Raw genomic sequence first — 19,356 nt, 5'->3', positions numbered from 1 at the left:
TCACTTTTACAAATAATGCTACAGTGAACATCCTTACAAATGCTCCTGCACTCTAAATCATGCTAATCTATCTTTCCATCAACAGAGTAAAAGAACGCAGTGTGTCAATTTTTAAAAGTTCATTGTGTTTCTGATTATAAAAGTAAGACATGCTTATTCTAGAGAATTTGGAAATTACCAAAAATGGCAAGAAACTAAACCCCATCATAACCCTACCATTCAGAGATAAAATCACTATTAACATTTTAATGTAGTTCATTGGAGATCATCTTATTGAATCAGTTTTTTTTCTACTCAATTTTATAGAGAAAGCATCTGCCCATGACATTAAATGTTTTATCCCATGAAATTACCATCATTTACTTAACTACTTTCCAGTTGCTGGATATTTAAGCTATTCCTAATTTTTCACCATATAAACAAGTCTGCAGTTAACTTTTCAACATACATTTTTATCCATGTTTCAGTTTTACTTAAACATAAAGGATACAACCTTTTGATTGCCAAAGTGCTTTCCAGGAAGGTTGTCAGCAACGTTAGAGAGTGTTCCAGGAATGGCCTGCAAAAGTCAGCCTCCACTTTTCCAGTTTGGACCCATCCCCTGGATCCCTCTTTCTCCATCTTCCCTGGTGCTGGACTGCTCCTGGCGATCTCAGCCACAGATAATACTCTAGATATTCTATTCTGTCACAAGACTTTTTTTTTTTTTTTTTTTTTTGGTCACAAGACCCTTGACAGTCCACAGGCTGGATATCCGCTCTGTCATTAGCATATCTAATAATATCATTTCTTGCTCTTCACAATATTCCTTTCGAATTCTTTATGGTAATACTTCATCCTCTTTTTGGATGTCATTGCAGTAAACCATAGGAGACTGGAATCTCGGCAAATCTAAGTTCAAATCTTGGGCAGGGACTGACTGTGTGACATCGGGAAGTGATTTGTCCCCTCTGTGTCTGGATGTCCTCATCAGTAAACTAGAGGTATGTGTCATAGGCCTTTCGGCAATATGATAGTTATGGTATTTTTGTAGTGAACAAAATCACTACAAGATGGTTTGAAAGCTGACGGTTCACTTGTAAGCAAGCCTATCATGACTATGTGTGGCTCCTAATTTTGTTGCCCTGCCAATGGAGAAGTCTCCTTTGTTGATCAAGCTGATTTTTGCATTTCTTTTGGTTCTGAAGGAGACACCTGGGCCGGCCTTTACTCTGTAGTGTAACCTTACAAGGAGGCAGGCAGCGAGAAGGGCATAAAGGCAGAGAGGGGCTGGCAAGTAATGACGGAAGAAGCTGGAAGCACAGCCTACCTGTCAGGTGTGTTGATACCTTTGGTCAAGAATTCACATTCTGGGAAGTCAGGTGCAAATACCACGATTTCTGTAGCCACAGGCGGAGAGTGTGTCAGTTCCTTTCTTCCTGCTTTCATCCATATGCAAGCAAGCGATAACATGTACTAAGTTAAATAATGCATGGTACTTCAACTATCCTTACTTTCTATCCTTTGGTTATTGTAATTACATGTAATTTTGTGACGGATTTTCTATTTTTTAAGAAATCGCACTTTTGTACTTGATCCAGCTAACAGGATTTTCTTACATTACTTCATAAAGAGACCATCTTTTAAACTTCTAATGTTATTTCTTATTCATTAGTACATTTGCCTGTGGGGTATGTTCATAAATGGGTTAAAGTTACAAAGTTATGCTTATAAAAGCTCATGGTAATTTGGAGTATCAGGAGGATTTATTAATTTTGAAATCTTAAAAGAGCAAAAGCTAAAATGAGATTGGATTAAGTATATTCTTGCATGCAGTTATTCTAAACACCCTTAAGGACCAAAGACTAACTTACAGAGGACATTATGCAAATGTGAATATATCTCTAAGTGCCTCCTAGGCTTGCTGATGTAATATTTTACATGGTTAGTTAAGTACATCAAGTAAAAGGTTTGACCTTGATAGAGTAGAAAGGTGCTTATTTCAAAACAACTCAGTTGTTTTCCCGGCCATTGCAGAGCCATCAACGTCAAGTGAAAGAAATCTAGAATCTTGTCATCAGGTTCTCAGTCGGCTAAGCATCTACTTTACAGGAAACCAAATGTATACTTCAAAGACACCCGTATCTCCCATCTAAATGTTGCCTGTGCTGGGATGCTTCTTAGGGACCCCACTGTCGAAATGTGAAGAAATAGATCCCAGATGTGGCCGATCTCAAGAAAAGAAGTTTTAAAAAAAATTAGATCCCCAGCTGTCACCCATACTCAGATTTTTTTTTTTTTTAGGGTTGGCCCAAGAATCATGAGGTTTTTTTAAAAAAAATTTTTATTGTTATGTTAATCACCATACATTACATCATTAGTTTTTGATGTAGTGTTCCATAATGCATTGTTTGTGCATAACACCCAGTGCTCCATGCAGAACGTGCCCTCTTTAATACCCATCACCAGGCTAACCCATCCTTCCACCCCCTCCCCTCTAGAACCCTCAGATTGTTTTTCACAGTCCATCATCTCTCCTGGTTTGTCTCCCCCTCCGATTTGCCCCCCTTCATTCTTTCCCTCCTGCTATCTTCTTCTTTTTTTTTTCTTAACATATATTGCATTATTTGTTTCAGAGGTACAGATCTGAGATTCAACAGTCTTGCACAATTCACACCGCTCACCATAGCACATATCCTCCCCAGTGTCTATCATCCAGCCACCCCATCCCTCCCACCCACCCCCACTCCAGCAACCCTCAGTTTGTTTCCTGAGATTAAAAATTCCTCATATCAGTGAGGTCATATGATACATGTCTTTCTCTGACTGACTTATTTCGCTCAGCATAACACCCTCCAGTTCCATTCACATCGTTGCAAATGGCAAGATCTCATTCCTTTTGATGGCTGCATAATATTCCATTATATATACCACATCTTCTTTATCCATTCATCTGTCGATGGACGTCTTGGCTCTTTCCACAGTTTGGCTATTGTGGACATTGCTGCTATAAACATCGGGGTGCACGTACCCCTTTGGATCCCTACATTTGTATCTTTGGAGTAAATACACAGTAGTGCATAGACTCCAAATGGTTGAAAGACCTAAATGTGAGACAGGAATCCATCAAAATCCTAAAGGAGAACACAGGCAGCAACCTCTTCGACCTCAGCTGCAGCAACTTCTTCCTAGAAACATCGCCAAAGGCAAGGGAAGCAAGGGCAAAAATGAACTATTGGGATTTCATCAAGATAAAAAGCTTGTGCACAGCAAAAGAAACAGTCAACAAAACCAAAAGACAACCAACAGAATGGGAGAAGATATTTGCAAATGACATATCAGATAAAGGGCTAGTATCCAAAATCTATAAAGAACTTATCATACTCAACACCCAAAGAACAAATAATCCAATCAAGAAATGGGCAGAAGACATGAATCATGAGCTTTTTAAAAATACTTCCCCACATGAATCCCATGGTCCGGTTTAGGAACCAACAGAGGCCTTATAAACTGTAATTTGACAGACCGCTATGGTATTTTTGTATCTTTCCTTTGGACATATTATCATCTCAGTACGATAAGGAGTAGATACACTTTCCTGGGATTTATGGCTTCTATATTAATATGAGAGGAAGAGAGTGTTAATGAGAGTATCATGACTAGACTCTAGGAACTCGGAACAGAGGGGCCATTCTGTTACATTCTGGCTCACCCATTATTAATTGGCATCTACTTGTGGTGTCCCTATCTAGGGTTGGCTGAAAGTCTGGGGGGAAAATGTTACAAAAAAACCTAGACATTCATAACCTTACCTCTGCTTCAAGTAGAGTTTTTTTCCAAAAAGAACTTAAATAAATCCATTAATTGATTATTAATCACTAATTGATCACTAATTTAGGTTAAGTATTCCCTTTTAAAAATTTAGTGAACAAATATTTACTGAGCATTTACAGGGTCCAGAGTTCTGTACTTGCCAAAGGGCCAGTGGTTTTAGGAACTTTCTAAATGTTCTCTGCCTTGTTCATTAGCCATGGGCAGGGAGAAAGCAGAATATACATCTGATCGACAAATTCATTTTAGAAGAAATTAATCTGAATGTGTGTGGAGGGATGCAAATTCCCACTTTGAACTAAATCCATTCTTTCCCACCTTACTAAGAACTGTTCTGTGTGTATTTTTATTTCTCTCTGATCATTTCTTTGATCATTTTAAGCATCACTAATGCCCGAGCAGACTACAATGGGGGACAATTGGCAGGTGGAGAAAACTGATGATGGCGGAAGCGAAATGTAATTTCTTCCACTATAATTCTCTACAAGCTGTGTAAACTCTCCTCAGTTAAACAAACATTTTTAAAGACAAAGATTTTACATTTTCACCCAAACACTGCTGGTAACAACTGCTCACTGTCGCTCTTTTGGAGCCTTCCCAAACAGCCAGGAGATTTGCATTTTCCTTAATAGTCTCAGCAGTATGCTTCCTTCCAAAAAGAGAGAGAAAATGAAAACCCTGCATTTCCTTGAATGCTGAGTAAAATAACACGACTATATTCCAGGTAGCCTGGTGGATAAATATGCAATTATTATTATTATTGATTTATACAGCAAACATCTCAAGCATTTGAACTTCACACGCCCCTATTTAAAATGACATCATCGCCTGCATACCAATAGGAAAATAGCAGATTGTGTTTCAGTGTTCATATATGAGTGGGCCTTGCCCTATAGGAGTCCTCAGCATCTAAATTCAAACTAAATCTTGAGGCCATTGTATAAAGATGTGATGAAAGGAACCCCTTGTCTGGTTCACAATACACCCCAAAGCAAAGTTCTCTCCTCTTCGGCATATTTTTTTTTTTTAAGATTTTATTTATTTATTTGAGAGAGAGAGAATGAGAGAGAGAGAGCATGAGAGTGGGGAGGGTCAGAGGGAGAAGCAGACTCCCTGCCGAGCAGGGAGCCCGATGTGGGACTCGATCCGGGGACTCCAGGACCATGACCTGAGCCGAAGGCAGTCGCTTAACCAACTGAGCCACCCAGGCGCCCCTCTTTGGCATATGTTTTTATTCTGTTGATTATTTTTATGTCTGTAAACAATGAATAGTGAGGAAATCTTCAACTTGACTCCATAGTATCCAGTGTGAGCTTATTGGAACATCAGATGGCATGTTCACTGTATTTGAAGGGAAATTAAAAGTTAAAAAAAAAAAACAGTTTAGGAAAATTATGGGAATAAGGGGCATACAGCGGAGGGTAATTTATTCAAGATCGCAATGAGAGTCAGTGGCAGAATCTCAATATAGTGGCTCCCAGAGAGTGAGCCTCTACTATGAGCTGGCACAACTATTTCAAAACAGTTGATACTCTTGCATTTAATGGTGACATCCTAAGAAGTGACTCAGAGCCCAAATATTCTGAGTAGCCAGCAAATGGAGTCTCCTGGATGCACTGTTGCATGTGGCTCTCCTGGATGTGATGAAAGAGGTTATCCTGTGAATATAGAATGCCAGAAATTCAGAGACCTAATACAAAAACTGAATTGACATAATTTTGTGTGGAGTTTGTCTCCCTGGCTCTCAGCTACAGTTGAAACCTGACCTCCAAATTTCCCACTGATGCTCTCTGCCTATGAGCAAACTGCTTCTGTTCTAGATTCTCAGAGCAGGATGAAGCCAGGGAGAGCAGCTGATTAACAACTCTTTGGTAGCAATAAAAATAATTCCAACTTCTATTAGATTACACAAAAAAAATCTGCTCATATTACCTGGAAGGTAGGCATTGCTGGATCTAGGACCTCAACGATGAGTCCTGTTCTGGTCTCTCTTGTCTCTTAACTTGTGCGTTTCTTCTTCTTTTTGTTTTTTGGTCTCATTCTTTCCTGCTGCCCAGAAATTCTGACCATGTGGAGGAAAAGAAGTCTACTAGCAACCTTAATTCCATAGTTTTGCATTTCATGATCTACAAGGAAGAGAGCCTTTATTTCTTTCAGGGCTCACCCATCAGTTCCTAAGGCAAGCTTCCAGTTGGTCCTGGGGTGCCTGGGTGGCTCAGTCGGTTGGGCGTCTAACTTTTAATTTCAGTTTGGGTCATGATCTCAGGATCATGGGGATCGTATCCTGAGTTGAGCTCCACACTCAGCAGGGAGTCACTAGAGATCCTCTCTTTCCCTCTCCCTCTGCCCCTCTCCCCACTCGCTCTCTTTCTCTCTCTCAAATAAATAAATCTTAAAAAAAAAAAAAAAAAAAAGATTCCAGTTGGTGCTGCTTTGTGTCACATACGGTCAGTATGGTCAGGTCCAAAAGATAGTGTAATTGGCCATAATATCTGAGTCACATGTTCAGCATCGCAGCCAAAGGGCAAGTGAAGTGCTATGAATCATTATAAAAATCATTCGAAATAAACAAAGGGCAAAGAAAATAGGAAGGAGGCAGCTGAAAGAAACTACCGAGCAGACCAACGTGGGAGTTCCAGCAGCCGCTCAGAACATGTCTGGAATAAAATCCTGCAGCTCGGGGTTGGGGTTGGATGCCAGGTTCAGCTGACAAGCAGTAAAGCTACTGGGGGCATGCGTCTTGGACTCAGTGGTCCATACTGCTTCAGTGCTGGGCATTCAGTGGTACCAAGTACTATCTTTTCCACAGTGGCTGCACCAATTTGCATTCCCACCGACCCCGCACAAGGGTTCCCTTTCCTCCACATCCTCGCCAACACTTGTTACCCTTGTCTTTTTGGTGATAGCCATTCCATAAGTGTGAGGTGATATCTCATCATGGTTTTGATCTCTATTTCTGGGAATAAAATCCTAACATTTACCATGGGCTTGATGGCCCTCTGGGACCTGGTTCCAACTAAGCCCCTCAATTTGTCCACCTTGCTGTACCCACAAGACCTACCTCCTCAATGCTTCTTGCTTGTTCCAGCCTCTTCCTGGGCCTGGTACTTGCTCTTCCCTTGGCTTTGCATGTGAATAGCTCCTTGCCATCCTTCCTCCTTCAGGTCTTAATTCAAACACTGCCTCAAAGAGGCCTTCCCTTACCAGCCCATGTAAAGGAGCTTCCTTCCCTATGTCTCCATCATTATTCCCTACACAGCACTTATCACAATCTGCAATTATCTTCTTTGTTTGTTCTCTTCCTTAATGTCTGCTCCCTCCCAGGAGAATGAATTCAAGGACTATGTTGGTCTTCTTCAGGGCTTTATCACTGGTCTGAGCAATTGGTAAGCTCTCATGTCTGTGGGGTGATCTCTTAAGAGCCACCTCCTCCTCCATGAAGCCTGCCTTGGGCAGAATTAATTTCTAGGTCCACGAAGCCACCACTGTATTTCGTGCATACCTTGGTTACAGCACTTGCTATACGAGGCTGTAATTGCTTCTTTCCACACCTGGCTTCTCTGTGAGCACATAGATCCATGAGATCTGGGACTAAGACTTATCTTTGTATACCCAAAGCCTATCAGGGGTACCCAGGACATAGCAGGGGCTCTGCTGATTAGTGATGGAATGAAAGCAACCCCAGTTAATTGGCAATCCATATCTACGTGTCTGTGTATTCATAAGGAAAGGGAGGGGCAGAGAACCACAGAAAGGAACTCCATTCTTTCAGCTTTATTTGCTCTATGGATGGGGATGGTGGAGAGGGATGAAGGAAAAACTTTATGAACAGAAGACAGAAACAAGGAAACTTGCAAAGAAAGAAACATATTGTCAAGCATCTAGATACAATTAGTAGCCTCGGATGGGTTAAAAAGAGAGAATTACTAGGGGAGAACAAGAAGACAGGTACTTGACAGTATTCCTTTAATGCTTTTCCTGTTCCTTGATGCATTGTCTTCTTGTGCAAGTATCAATATTGTGTGTAGACAGGGGGAAAATCATCATCTTCAAATTGTAATGAATCTAAAATGAAAACAAGCCACACAGTTGGTCAATAGTGCTTTAAAATTGCACATCAAGAACACTTCCAGTGACAAACACTTTCAAGGCAAACAAACCAAACAGAAATTAAAAAATCTCTGTGGGGTATAAATATGTAATTACACTCACACAGGGAGCATTTTATCAGGTAAACCATCCCACTTTGTTAATTGAAATGCTCCAGCACTGAGCTTTTTTGACAAAGAGTCTGAATATGTATGTGTAGGGTGTAGACACGCGGCTTCACCACGGCCCTTCCTTGCTGGGGCTAACTGCCTCAAAGACATTTTCCCCCCTGCAGCTCGGAGGTCAGTTCCAAAGCCTTTCTTTTGTTTGTTTGCTTCTGTTTCCATCTAGCTGAATGTCGCCAGGATGCAACCTGGTTTGGAATTCTAAATATCTGTCCCAAACACAGCTCGTTCCGAAATTAAGATGGATATTTTACCTTTGCATAGATCACTTGAAATACACGGATAAGCAATCCTGTTCGGTAATTTAGAAATGTTAAGACAACCAAACAGAGAGCTGTTGCAAGTGCCTGCATGAGTACCATGCGGTGGAAGAATGCCGGGCTAGACTTCCGGCGCCTGAACTCCACGTCACGCTGCGGACTCCATACGTGGCCATGGCCACCAAGACATGGCCGCCTCGCTTCTCTCCTCTAAAATAAAGGTTGGTCTGTGATTGCTAAAAAATTCCTTTCTGTTCCAACAAGGCTTATGACCCACTATCCAAATAGTCCTGCCTTTTCTTGAAGTTTTTTTGTTTGGGTTTGGGGGTTTTTTTGAGCAGTTGAATGATCAATTCCAAATGTTAGGAAAGTCACCCAAATGAGGCTTTCTTTCCCTCTTCTGGAGTGTGTGGGGGCTCCAGCCTGTCTTCAGGCCCTGGGTTGGCCAATGCTGGCCCACGGGCCCTACAGCCACTGAGGCAGATTTAGTGCGTGTTCTCAGTGACCTAGGAACATGCGGCTGCCATCATCTGCAAAGGGGGAGACGCGAAGTGGTGGCTGGTCGTTGCCAGAGTAGGATTCCAAGTCCCAACACCCTGTGGCATTTTTCAGACCCAATGTATTAGTTTTCTAGGCTGCTGTAACCAATTACCACAAAGCTTGGTTGCATACAGCAACAGAAATTGATTCTCTCATAGTTCCAGAAGCCAGGAGTCTGAAATCAAGAGCAGCACTTCCTTGAAACATTATGAGGAGATTGCATCTCTTGCCTTTTCCAGCTTTGTGTGGCTCCAGGCATTCCTTGGCTTATAGCTGAATCACTCCAATCTCTGCTCCCATGATCACATCACCTCCTTCTCTTCTGTCTCTCTATATCTTCCCTTTTGTCTCTTATGAGGACACTTGTCATTGGATTTAGGGCTCACCCTGGTAATCCAGGATGGTCTCATCTCAAGACACTTAACTTTATTATTATCTGCAAAGATCCTTTTTCCAAATAAGGTAACAATCACAGGTTCTGGGAATTTTAACGATGGCCTATCTGTTTAGGGCCACTATTCACCACTACACCTAATCGCTATCCCAAGATCTCTAAGCCAGTGGTATAGAAAGTCTGGGTCTAGTGATTAAAGGTTTACATAAATGATTATCATACAATTCCTCCCCAAACCACTTTAGCATGTAATTTACAAGACACTTTTGGCAGTGGCAGGAATAAGACATGAACGCATTTGGAATTCATGGCAGTGAAAAGAAGAGACAGGTATTAAGTCTGGTATTGAGCACGTATGATCTCTCCAGGACACTGTTGGTACAAGATGTATGAGAGATGGCCCTACCCTTGAGCAACTCAAAGTGCAATAGGATGAAAAGGTGTGAGAACCAGAGATATGGAAATAAAGGGAAGCGAGATATATTTCTGAGATAAGCTAACGATTAGGTTTCCCCCCAGCTCTCAAATATTTCTTCTGGAACATGCTTTAGAAATGCACTACTTTTTAATGGGGGTGGATGGGTGGAGGAGCCACTGGATCATCTCTTCTCTAAAGATGATCTGATCAGATCCTGCAACAAAGGTGGGGTTCCCCAGGAAGCTGAAGCTGAAATGGAGACTAACATTGGGATGTTCATTAGGAGTGCTCTAGAACCAACAACTTCTCATGACACACATTCGAGGCAGCGTGTCACTGCTGAGCAAGGTGATAGGATAGCACCTCTGGGTGGCTCCTCAACTGTACACTACTTTCTTTGTGTTACTTTCTTTCTCTAGACAAATGGGTATACAATTGAGTAATTCCTCCAACCTAGAAAGAAGGAGGGGGCTTCTAGCAAGTAGTTCTGTCTCCGTGTCAGAATTTAGTGGAAGGAACATGGGGTGAGAAGTCAGATGGACGGACACTCAAGAATCGTTCATCCCTTTCATCCATTCCTTCATCCTTATTTTCTGGAAGCAACTCTTCCTGGTCCTCCCACCTTCCCAGTATAATCTCTGAGACCTTAAAGTTTCTAGTTTTATATTCTGTAACATAACTGGCTTCAGGGTCTGCACTCTTCTGGGACAATATTTGTACTCCTTTGTCTGCCAGACTGGGTCCTGGTCCATATCCTCATATCCTCATACCCTGGTTCTGCCACATGTACACTGAGTGATCGTAGGCAAATTAGCTCACCCTCCATGACACAGCTCCTCTTGTAAATGGTACATATACACATACATACCTGCATATAGTTATAGTATATATCAATAGAAGTTAATATATCATTAAGCACTGAGCACAATTTCTGGCTCAAAGTAATGCCCAGTGTTAGCCATGCTTAACGTCCTTATCTCATTTTCATAATCATCAAGCTGTCCTTGGGTGTTATCCTCTGGGAGGCTGACCATTGAGGTCCCTGTGTCCTCATCTTTGTTCACTCTCCGTCATTGCCAATCCTCGGGCTGTCTTTTCCATCCTCCTACATGGAGACTCTCTTGACTTCCTGAGTGTATAACCATCCTCTCCACCTCTGCACTCCTCTAGGGCTTTCCTCTTGGAGAGCAGAGTTTACACCGTGTTGCATCATTAGTCTTCAGGCTACATGTGCATTTTTGGCTCTCTCTAGAATCAGGGAACACGATCATTGTCAGGTTGAAAAGGAGATCAAACATTGGCAATGATGAGCTTAAACCCATGATACTGAGGTGAATATCAAAGAACAGGTAGCTGTTTACAATAATTCAAGTCTCTCAGCCTAGATGAATTACATACCAACTGTTCTGTTCTTACATCATTCCTTGCCTTGTTTTTCCCACCAGAGCATACTTCCTCCTGGACAGAACTTCCCAGAGACCCTGTATTATTTCCCTCCTTCCCTTCTCTCTCTAGGTTCCTTCCTCATCCTGGCCTCTCCCACCTTCTCTCATTTCTTTCACAACTATTTATTGAGCAACTTCTATGGGCAGAGTCCTGGAGACCCATGGGTAAGCAGAATGAGTAAGACCCCAGTCCTCACAGCACTTGCAGCTCAACAGGGAAGACTGCAGTGTGGTTGCACATTGAAAGGAGTTTTGGGGAAGGCATGGAGTACACGGCTGGGCCACTTACTGTCCTTCTCCAGCGAGGGAGGGATTTCTCAGAAACACCCTTCGGCCCACAGAGAGAACATAAGAAATGAGAAATCTGGAGGCATATTAGGTGGAGATAAAAGGAATGTCAAGCCCCTTCTCAGTTTCTGTTTTCCTATTTGTAACCTTTCTTCTACAGCTTTTAACTACTTGGTACCTGCCTTTGACTGACTGAACAAACATCCAGGGAATGACTGTTGCGTGTCAGGTAAGACACCGGGAGCAGGGAAAAGAGCAGTGAATAAGACAAAAAGTTCCCTGCCCTCAGGTAGCTGATGGTTCTAGCCTAGGCCTTGAGCCAGGCCCGAATTTGGCAATTTATAGGTCAGAGTGCACACTCTAAGCACTTCACACGTATTAAGTAATTTAATCCTCGTACTTGCCCTATGTGGTAGGTACTGTTGTTGTCCTCATTTTATAGATAAGGAGACTGAGGCACAAAGAGGTCAAGTAACTTGCTCAAGGTCCTCTAACGAGCTGGCATCTGGCCTCTCCCACTTATTAGTTATGTGACTTTGGCTAAGTGACTTAATCTGTATAGCAACCTTATAAGACAGGGATTATTATTATCATCCACATTTTATAGGTGAGAAAACTGAGGCACAAAAAGATTAAGTCAGTTAATCCACCCAAAACACTTAACATGATGCTTAGCCGTGGTTGCTATTATTATTATTCTTGAGAGAAACAAAAAAAGAGGAAGCGTTAAAGAGGTTTCAGAAGCCTAGAGATGAGCCAATACGATTCCAAATTTTCATAATCGTGTCATTCTGCCAACTATAACCAGATAAGCTGACACAGACACTGGGTAAGATTCTGTTACATTGACTGAAAGAGTTATTCATGAAGCTTTAAAAGGTGGTGTTGAGCACTTGCCTTCTCAAAGAGCAAGTCTCGGGGCGCCTGGGTGGCTCAGTTGGTTGGGCGACTGCCTTCGGCTCAGGTCATGATCCTGGAGTCCCGGGATCGAGTCCCGCATCGGGCTCCCTGCTCGGCGGGGAGTCTGCTTCTCCCTCTGACCCTCCTCCCTCTCATGCTCTCTGTCTCTCATTCTCTCTGTCTCAAATAAATAAATAAAATCTTTAAAAAAAAAAAAAAGAGCAAGTCTCTCCATCTCTCTGTCTCTCATGATGCTTCGGGTTTGTTAAGTAGACATGGCTTCACAGCCTCATACGAAGGGGGACAATGTAGACATTTGGACTGACCACAGATGACCTCTATTAGTCTGCTGAGGCTGCATCACAAAACACCTCAGAGTGTGGGGCTTCAATGACAGACATTTATTTTTCTCACAGCTTTCGAGGCTAGAAGTCCACCATCAAGATAACAGCCAACTCAGTTGCCGGTGGGGCTTCTCTTGGCGGCTCGCAGATGTCCACCTTTCCGCTGCAGCCTCACATCACTTTTCTCTGAGGCACAGAGAGAAAGAGCTAGTCTCTTTTCCTCTCCTCATAAAGATACCAATCCTATCCCATCAGGGCCCCCATGACCTCATTTATCCTTAGTGACCTCTACAAACATAGTCACACTAGGGGTGAGGACTTTAACATGAACTTTGGAGGGACACCAGTCGGTCCCTAACACACAACATTGTCATCAGCGTGACACAGCTCAGAAAACACCAGCCCTCAGTGAAGGCATCAATCTGTGACGGGAATAGAAAGACAGCACCCCAAACACTGTATCTCATCTCATTTGGTTATGGGCGACTCACTTGAAGATGGGAAGGGAAAATCAACATTTATTGGGCATATACTGCATTTGATACTTTATTTAGTCCTTAATGACTATCCTGCAAGTTGTTGGTATTACGGTTCCCACTTGAAAAAATTGATAAGCAATCTGTTACTTAAAATGACACCAGCTCTCCTACCAAGGTCAGCCAGCTAAGGGGGTAGGGAAGCTGGGGTTTGAACCGAAAGAGAGGTATGGGAGTAGGGGGTCTTGAAAAGAGAAACTATGAGGAAAGATACTGTGGATGATCATCCTGGGAAAGGGGAATTTCAGTGTGATTCCAGAAGACAGTGCATAGAGGAATTGATGGAAATTATAAGGAAGAAGGTTTGGATTTAATGTCTGTAAAAGAAAAAATTTTAAAGATTTGACTTATTTATTGGAGAGAGAGAGCATGAGAGAGAGAGAGACCATGACGGAGGGGCAGAGGGAGAGGGAGAAGCATGGATCCCCGCTGAGCAGGGAGCCTGATGTTGGACTCGATCCCAGGACCCTGGGATCATGACCTGGGCCAAAGGCAGACACTTAACCAACTGAGCCACCCAGGCACTCTCAATGTACATAAAAAAATTTTTTTAAAGCTACAACTCTCCAACATGGAATAGGTTATTTTTAGAAGGGCGTATCATGCTGCTCAGAGTGGAAGCATTCTAAAACTAGAAACTCTTGTTGTGGGAGGCAATCAACTAGAACCAAGCATCAGATGGATTAGAATGGAGTATGAGCTTAAATGTGCTCCATTACTCCAAGTTCGTTGAGATTTTCTGTTATCATAGAAGGAGTTCCACAAGAGCAAGTTTTGGTACGTGAAATTCTAAATACTTTAACCTCTGAGCAGTAAGGCAGTACAAGAAATTTATCTGATGCATAATTGTTGCTAAATATTTTCATATATGAAAATGCAGTCAATTCAGTAGGAATCTATTTGAATTAAGTTATTAGAATAAAAACAAGCCATGAGAGCCATTTCTATTTATGACAGCTGGGAACCATATTCCAAGAATGCCCTTGTAATGGCATTTGGAATTGCTTACCTGTCAAAAAATTAGATGCAAGTGGTCACTGGACTAATGAAATGCTTATCTTTCTCTGTTCATCATGCTGAAGAGCTTTTAGAAATGGCTGATATTTGGACTCTTTTTCCAATATTAATTAACTGAATGGGCATCAGGACTCCTAAACTCTATTAAATTAAGCATGACCTAGTTTAATTCTTTTTCTGGATAATAAGCATGTTTGGAAGCTAGCAATTCTCAACATAGTCATAAAATAGACCTAGGTTGGGACGCATCAAGGAACAGCACTCCTTGCCATCAGAGATGCCTACTTTGTAAACAGTAAAAGCAAAAAGGGCCTTGAGACTTTGTTTTCACGGGGAACCTGAAATTTAACTTACATCATTGCCCTGACAATAAGTATCTTCTAGAAACCTGAGGTATATTTCGGTCGTTACAATTCTCCAGGTGTATTTGCACTTCATGTTCTAATTCTGAGTGTGTTTGGTCCTGACAGCTTTTGGTTAAAATCAGTCATGAGGCAAAAATACTGCTGGCTGCTTTGGCTGTCCTGTTCATCCAAATGTTTCTGGCAAATAAGCTCAATGGGCAAAAGCTAACATTCCCCAAGAGCTCCTGGCCTGGGGAAGTTTTTGCCAAAACTTTATTTGTCCTTAGTACCAAAACAAACACTGGTTGTAGTAACAAAGATCACAACAAGCTTTCTTAACTGGAGAGCACTGGGAAATAAAAGAGAATTTTCAGCTGAAATGGTTAGACCACTAAAAGACACCCAGATGGAGTGAAACTTAATTATTCACAGAAAATTTTTGGCTTCCTACGGCCTTTTGGTGTGTCTGAGAGCTAGAGGCCAGCTTTTGCTTTTCTCAGCTCGGCTTTATAATATGCCAGAAAATTCCAGCCTTCTTTTTTTTTTTTTTTAAGATTTTATTTATTTATTTGACAGAGAGAGAATGAGAGAGAGAGCACATGAGAGGGGGGAGGGTCAGAGGGAGAAGCAGACTCCCTGCCGAGCAGGGAGCCGGATGCAGGACTCGATTCTGGGACTCCAGGATCATGACCTGAGCCAAAGGCAGTCGCTTAACCAACTGAGCCACCCAGGCGCCCCTCCAGCCTTCTCTTTCAACCTGTATCTCAAGACTAAATGCCTTTCAGTCCATTTTTTTTTTTTTAAATCTAAAAGAAAGCTTCAAGCACCTGGTGTAGGAAAACTCTGTATGGATCGCTCAGCATGGGAACTAATTATTTTAAGCCACATTGTTTGTTGTGTTTTACCTGCTGGGGTGAGCCTCGCTTCCCAAGCACGCTACCACAGGCCTGCTTTTGCTCAGAACTCAAATGTGTGTTGATTTCCAGCACGACCCGAAGACTTAGTGAGGGGAGCACGTTTGTATGTTTAGTGCAAACCAAACATGATGTCAGGCTTTGACAGTTTCCTTTGAAGAAGTTAACCTTTGACTGAACTTAGAGGGAAAAATTTATACTCAATTGAGTAACTTGATACTGACTAGAGTGGTGAGAATATCAATGACGTGAGTAATTTGAGGGATGCTGGAGGGCTCCCCATTTTACATTCAGAGACTCTCAGGTTGGGTCAAGTGTACAGACTGATTACTGCCTGGTCAGGAGGCAGTGAAACCTGATATACAAATACACATGCAATTTGATAGACTCCAGGCATGATCTTTACAAGCAAATTGCTTCTTCAGAACTGTCATGTGAAATTGCTTTTATCTACTTTTTAGGATGATGGGCCAAGTGAAGAATCCAGAATCATGGTGTTCCGTTTGGATAGCCTGTGGGCCAAGTCTATCACGTAAGCTGTTGTGATTTTTGAGCGGCTCTGAAACCTCCTTAATTCTCCGAGTTCCACCAAAACTTCTCCCTCGCTAACCCCATTGAGGGCCTAAAATATTTCAATTCATGATTCTCAGGGTTGGAATGAGCCTTCTCTCCTGAATGGTAATGCTTCTACTTTCTTCTCAGTGGAGGAATCTCCTCCGCAACAACCTCACTTGGTAACCCAAATTTCTTATGCTGTAGTTATTATCTGAAAGAGGAATCATACCCAAGGATGTCAAATATTCTGAACAATTTCTACCACTGTCCTCAAATTTGCCCATGGCAGACATTATCAATCAATCTTGATCCTCTTTCTAGTTGAGCCAGACCCAGGGCTTTAGAATCCTTTCTAAGACAGTTCTGTATGCAGCCACTACCCTGCCTTTGGTGTTGGGGCAAAAGGAGAGACCTGTTTCCCATTCCAATTTTAGGACATCAAGTCCTTCACCTGCATCCTTTTGTTAGCCATGTATCTAGCGGCCTTAGAGAGAAGGTTCATAGGACATGTGGACTTTCCTTTCAGTAGTTTTTCTTACTAAAGCTTTTGTTTCTTTTTTATATACTCATCCTCATAATATACACACCCATTTTATATTCTATTTTTTATTTAACATGAAAATTTTATTTTAATGTTATTACAAATACTTGATACATATATTAAGTGGATGCATAATATTTCATGTAATTGGTATGAATATTTACATAACTATTTCTTTATGTTGAACATTTAGTTTTCTTCTGATGTTTTGCTACTATAAACGATATGATATATGACACAATTAATTTTGACATATAGAGATCTTTCCATATTTGGAAATATTTTCTTAGGTTACATTCTCAGAAGTGGATTATTGGGTCATGAGCATTTTATGACTGTTAATAGATTACTCGACTGCTTTCCAATGGATTATATCAATTTACAATCCCACCATGTATGAAACTACCTAACTCACCTGTCCCTTCCCTGCCAATTTTGCATATATTTTTAAATTTATAGAAAGCAGTGTTCATGGCATGTAAGTTGCTCTTTCTGGGACTCCTGACATCTGCTTTGTGGTTATGTTGTGCTCACCGCTCTGCTGCCATGCTCTGTCATCTGCTAGGGGACTGTTGAGGTCGCCCAGGTCCCCAGGGCATTTATAACTCTCCCCAACCTCCCCAGGCATTGGCCTGTGGGTTCCCCTGTTGCACTGACCAGAGATTACCATTTTCTTGGCAGTATTTATAATTAACAGCTTGGTTCTCTGCTCCCCAACTCCTTTGTCTTCATCCCTAATAGTAAGAAAAATAGCTACCACTGCTGCCACTTATCGAGTACTGGTTATGCATTGGGCATGCTTCTAAGTACTCCACATGTAACATTTTACTTAGTCCTCACTGAAACACACTGAGATGGCTATTATCATCCCCAGTTTACAAATGAGTGGGTAACTGAAACTTAGCAAGCTCCATAACTTCAAAAGTACCCAAGTGCTAAGTAGAGTCGCTGAGAAGTAAATGGAGGCTCTATCTTATTTCCCATGCCAGGTCTTTAAGCATTCTATATAATGCCTCTCTGTCCCTAAGCCACCCACCTCTAGGTTCAGTCCATTTGTTGACTTGGAAACCAATTCACTTCTGAGTTGGGGGAGATGAAGGAACTCTAGCCCAGCATCTGAAATCATTCTTGCTGCTATACCAGCTCTAATCTCATATTTGATTTACACTAAATGGACTTCTGCTCAGTGATATAGCTGAGAAGACATGGGGGGGGAGACGGTGGACGAGGCTAATGAGAACATTCACTGAAGTGAGCTTTTGCGAGCACTGAAAGAAGGTCATCTCAAGGTGGTGACATATTTTAGATATTTCCTCCCCTGAATGGTAAAATCTGGCTAACTTCAGTTCCCACTTCTACCTTCTCTTGTCACGAACTCTCCACTTTGTTCCCAATTCCAGTGACCATGCTCTTGCCTCAGTTTTCCACGACTGATTCCTTGGCTTGATAAATTTTCTATTAGCTCAGCTTCTACAAGATCTGCAAAGGAATAGTAAGATCTGGCTCTTAGGTACTCTCAGGAAAGGGGAGAACACTTGTAGAAAAGATCTAGAGGGTTTTAGACGAGGGGGCGTAATAGAAGACTAAATTCATTGATACGGGTATTCTATCCTGTGACTTGGGATTTAATACTATGTCGAGTACTTGTAAAGCTAGTCTAAGAGTTTGCTGGGATCATTCCTTAACATCTGGATTTGAAAATGGTTTCTGAAACAAAGTGGAGATGCAGAAGTTCCTTGGTACAGAGGAAGGGGTCAGAAGGCTCAAGGATGTGCAAATTTTAAGATATACTTACGATGTATAAATTCACATCCGGTCACCTGACTACATTCCCTGAGAGAGCCTAACTGACACTGTCTTCATTTTAGCAATAAGAGATTCATTGGTGAGGGAGGCACTCACATCCTTGATAAGCTTGGCAGTGGCTGTACTATATAGCCACGCTGAGTTCAGTGAGAGGTATACTGCCTTGGAACTGGGCTCCCTTACTATCACATGGGGTTGGTGGGGTTGGGAAACAGCAGAGATCAGGTGGAAACTTTAAACCGTCCATAGTGGATGCCGTGGTGCTCTACCCAGGGCCCTTGTCCAGGACCTGTGCGTCCTGCCGCGGGCCATTTCGTTGGCTAACAGCTCAGAGATGTGTCTAATTTGGGGAAATGCCTCACCCAAGGTTATGCCCATTCCCTGGGGTTTCCAGGGAACCCAATCTAAGATCGTTGGTGCCACAAGTGTCCTAGGAACCAGACTCTAAAATATGCAGATTCTGGAGCTGGATGCTCACCAGCCAACAAGTAATAACTCTGTCACCGGTAGTAGGTAGTATGGCTAGCCCCTAGCATGCGGTCACAGTGCAATTGTTGGAACTTCCACTGGCAGTAAATTGGGATGGGAGACCAGTGGAAGGGGACGCACTGTCTTGTGCAGTGTCTCTATTGTGTAAGAGGCATGGGAGAAATGGTTCTATGAGGACAACGGAATTGTGTGGCTATTGTTGAGAGCCACTGATAAGGTGAAGAGAGGAAAAGGTCAGGCTCCAGTGATTAATAACCAATTTGAGGCAAAACACAGAAGCTAAAGGGCCAGCTTGTTTACATTTAAGTAGACCCTAATGTCTTACAGCCAAAGTGTAGACAGATGGAGGACCAGGGTCAGGACTTAATCATAAAGGTAGTGGAACTTCACACCAAGGTCAGAGTGGACCCTGTGATTTGGGATTGAGCTGTCTAGGAATCTATGTTTGAAAATGGAACTCCCAAATTCCCTGAAGCTAGCA

The 19,356-nt window shown here is 42.1% G+C and overlaps 1 long non-coding RNA gene across 1 annotated transcript; it reads left to right on the top strand.

The window, feature by feature from the left end:
* Positions 1–1,193: 1,193 nt before the first annotated feature.
* On the top strand, positions 1,194–16,004 carry LOC123862445 (uncharacterized). The gene is made up of 4 exons (XR_006795223.2): positions 1,194–1,316; positions 8,349–8,565; positions 11,590–11,658; positions 15,946–16,004. It is a non-coding gene; the product is annotated as an uncharacterized LOC123862445 (long non-coding RNA).
* Positions 16,005–19,356: the final 3,352 nt, after the last annotated feature.

Source organism: Mirounga angustirostris, unplaced genomic scaffold (assembly GCF_029215605.1).
Source record: "Mirounga angustirostris isolate CCGP_5_RB_7025 unplaced genomic scaffold, mMirAng1.0.hap1 SCAF_9, whole genome shotgun sequence".
Lineage (NCBI taxonomy): Eukaryota > Metazoa > Chordata > Mammalia > Carnivora > Phocidae > Mirounga > Mirounga angustirostris.
Note: the sequence above shows the minus strand (reverse complement) of the source record. Positions and strands in the feature narration are given on the sequence as shown.